The sequence below is a fragment of the Hemitrygon akajei genome, chromosome 4, assembly GCF_048418815.1.
Source record: "Hemitrygon akajei chromosome 4, sHemAka1.3, whole genome shotgun sequence".
NCBI lineage: Eukaryota > Metazoa > Chordata > Chondrichthyes > Myliobatiformes > Dasyatidae > Hemitrygon > Hemitrygon akajei.
The window spans coordinates 162,619,473-162,623,324 of record NC_133127.1 but is presented as its reverse complement, the minus strand read 5'-3'; the positions used below and the strand labels follow the sequence as shown (position 1 = coordinate 162,623,324).

Genomic DNA, 3,852 nt, shown 5'->3' with positions numbered 1-3,852 from the left:
GTTTGTGCGGTTAACGCGGTGCTCTGATCCCGAGTGGAGGAGCCGCTGCTGCTCACCGTGGAGAAGGATGATGCAAGAATGACTTGATGTAAACATAAGCGTAAGCTTCTCCAACGCTACCCCTACTCCGAATATTGTTGACTTTGGGGTATTTTGATGGTGATTTTTAAAAAAAAAAATTACTTTAATCATTGCCGGATTTAAAAAAAAAGTAATTTGAACTGTGGTGGTTCCTTTTTTTTTGGCATTTGGAGCCCTGTTTGCCGCTGACTTCCATTCTAAATGGAGTGGTTGTGAGATTTGCATTCACATATCGGGTGCAAGTTTCCACGAGGCGTTTCAGTTTAACAACAACAATGCTGGAAATACTCTGCAGGTCAGGCAGCATCTTTGGAAGATAAATTTTGCAATTTGAAGACCCAGTGAGGTCAGATTTCCAATACTTTTTTTTCAAAATCATGAACTTGAATGTAGGCAAACGCCATCACTATAAACGGAAGTCAAAATTATGGATATTTTTTAAGGTGTTGGATATAGTGCGGACATTTACATTTAATCTCTGCAAAACAAAAGCCAGATGACAGTCTGTTTGTTAGCCCATGATGTCTGTTCCCAAACATGGTGATGAATTAAACTACATTTCTCTGCCTGTACCAAGACCTCACCAAGACCAAGGAGATGGTGGTGGACTTTAGGAGATCTAGGCCTCATATGGAGCCAGTGATCATTAATGGAGAATGTGTGGAGCAGGTTAAGACCTACAAGTATCTGGGAGTACAGTTAGACGAGAAGCTAGACTGGACTGCCAACACAGATGCCTTGTGCAGGAAGGCACAGAGTCGACTGTACTTCCTTAGAAGGTTGGCGTCATTCAATGTCTGTAGTGAGATGCTGAAGATGTTCTTTAGGTCAGTTGTGGAGAGCGCCCTCTTCTTTGTGGTGGCGTGTTGGGGAGGAAGCATTAAGAAGAGGGACGCCTTTCACGTCTTAATAAGCTGGTAAGGAAGGCGGGCTGTGTCGTGGGCAAAGTACTGGAGAGTTTAACATCGGTAGCTGAGCGAAGGGCGCTGAGTAGGCTATGGTCAATTATGGAAAACTCTGAACATCCTCTACATAGCACCATCCAGAGACAGAGAAGCAGTTTCAGCGACAGGTTACTATCGATGCAATGCTCCTCAGACAGGATGAAGAGGTCAATACTCCCCAATGCCATTAGGCTTTACAATTCAACCGCCAGGACTTAAGAACTTTTTAAAAAGCTATTATTAATGCTTTTTGAGATAGTGATTTAGATGCATATCATATTTTTTACTGTTAAGTATTGTATGTAATTAGTTTTGCTACAACAAGTGTATGGGACATTGGAAAAAAAGTTGAATTTCCCCATGGGGATGAATAAAGTATCTATCTATCTATCTATCTATCTGTACTTGATATGTATTTTTAACCCTGAATATTCATTTGTCTTACAGCCTCTTTACTTGCCACTACCTTTGGCAGTGCAATCCAGGTACTTACTCTGTATAAGAAAAACTCGCCTCACACAGTTCCTTGAAGCGTCACTGTAAGTGCATTCCCTTCAGTATCTGATAGTTATACCCTGGATAAACTGTTCTGATGCTCCCTCATGCAGGCTTATCCAGAAGAGGTGAATGAGATCTATGGTGAATTGGTGGTTTGGATTCAGAACTGGCTTGCCCAGAGAAGACAGGGCAGTAGTCAAGGGGACTTACTCGAGCTGGAGGTCTGTGATTAGTGGTTTCCACAGGGATCTATACTGGGACTGCTGCAGATTGTGATGTATATAAATGACCTGGATGAAAATGTAAATGGGAAGGTTAGTAAGTTTATAGATGAATTGAAGATTGGTGGTGTTGTGGATAGCATAGAAGACTGGCAAAGAATACAATGGGATATAGATTGTACTGTGGAGAGCATTCTGACAGGCTGCATCACTGTCTGGCATGGAGGGGCTACTGCACAGGACCGAAAGAAGCTGCAGAAGGTTGTAAATCTAGTCAGCACCATCTTGGGCACTAGCCTACAAAGTACCCAGGACATCTTTAGGGAGCACACCACTATTAAGGATGTCCAGCACCCAGGACATGCCCTTTTCTCACTGTTACCATCAGGAAGGAGGTACAGAAGCTTGAAGGCACACACTCAACGATTCAGGAACAGCTTCTTCCCCTCTGCCATCTGATTCCTAAATGGACATTGAATCTTTGGACACTATCTCACTTTTCTTTAATATACAGTATTTCTGTTTTTGCACATTTTAATCTATTCAACATGTGTAATTGATTTACTTGTTTACTTATTATTTTTATTTTATTATTTTTCTCTCTCTGCTAGATTATGTATTGCATTGAACTGCTGCTACTAAGTTAACAAATTTCACGTCACATGCCAGTGATAATAAACCTGATTCTGATTCCGAGATCACTTACGGATATGGGCAGAGAAAGGGTAGATGGAATTTAACCCAGCCAATCGTGAATTATTGCACCTTGGTTGATCCAATGTAAAAAGGCGATGCACTTAAGAGCAAGGCCCTTAACAGTTTGATGAGCAGAGGGATTTTGGGGTTCAATTTCATAGATCTCTGAAAGTGGCTACACGGCTAATAGGATGGTTAAGAAGGCTGATGCCGTGCTTGATTTATTAGTTGAGGTATGGAGTCAAGAAGTTATGTTGCAGCTTTATATAAACTAGTTGAGCTGCATCTGGAGTACTAGGTACAGTTCTGGTTGCCCCCATAACAGGAAGGATATCGAGCCTTTTGAGAGGGTACCAAGATGGTGCCTCGATTAGAGAGCATGTGGTATAATGAGAGGTTGGACAAGCTTGAGTTGTATTTTTGTAGTGTTAGAGGCTGAGGGGAGATCTGATGGAGGTTTATAAGGTCATGAGAGGGATCGATGGAGTAGAACTCAGCTATAGACAGTCTGAAGTTTAATAAACACAAGATTCTGCAAGTCAGGCCGTATTTATGGAGGGGAGCAAACAGTCGAAGTTTTAGACACTTCATCAAGGCAGGAAAGGAAGGGGCAGAAGCCAAAATAAGGAAGTGGGGTGCAGGGAAAGGCGTAGAAGCTGAAGGTGATAGGTGAGACAAGGTGAGTGGGTGGGGGAAAAGGAATGAAGTAAGAAGCTGGGAGAGGTCAAAGGCTGAATAAGAAGAAATCTAATGGAAGAGGACAGTGGACCGTAAAAGAAAGAGAAGTGGATGAGAAGGTGAGAGGGGAACTGGAAAGAGGAATGGAAAAAGAGAGGAGGATGGGGGGGGGGGGGGGGAGAAATTACCAGACATTCATGTCATCAGGTGGGAGGTTATTCAGGCAGGATGTGAGGTGGGTTTGACTTCATCCTGGCAGCAGAGAAGGCCATGGACAGACATGTCAAATTGGGAATCAGAAGTTGACTCCTACAGGGCAACACAGGTGGTATGGACAAGTTGGACTCATAATAGGTTATAACTTACTGATTCTAAGCATCAATTATTAAACCTTGCAAGGCAAGAATCGAATGTGATATTAAAATTTCAAATGAGCTTCAGTTACAAGTACACAGGATTATGTTTATTCACACCCCTCAGCACCCACACGTATTCAATCAAGATGTTTTATTATGTGTCATACCTGTGTGAGGTACTTCTGAGCCCATATAAATCTATACTGGTCAGAACTATAATTTTCTGCAGCAATTAGTCTTAAGTAACGGGACTTGGGCTGTATTAGTTAGTAGCAAGGTGTGGCTTGATTGACAGTATTGTTTCATCTCAATTGATAGCCAGATAGCAACTTTTGTGCACCACTCAAACTGATGCACACTCAGCAGTCGTGAGGAACT

At 42.3% G+C, this 3,852-nt stretch overlaps 1 protein-coding gene across 4 annotated transcripts in view; it reads left to right on the top strand.

Moving 5' to 3' along the window:
- Positions 1–3,852, top strand: part of LOC140726877 (high affinity cationic amino acid transporter 1-like) — a 70,083-nt gene that overhangs the window by 490 nt on the left and 65,741 nt on the right. For 2 of the 4 annotated variants that reach the window (XM_073043838.1, XM_073043834.1), the window contains exon 2: positions 1,473–1,564. The exons of 1 other annotated variant lie outside the window; for it this stretch is intronic. The gene's annotated coding sequence lies outside the window, so the exon portion shown is untranslated. The remainder of the gene's footprint in view (positions 1–1,472; positions 1,565–3,852) is intronic. One more of the 4 variants, XM_073043836.1, reaches the window with a different exon arrangement.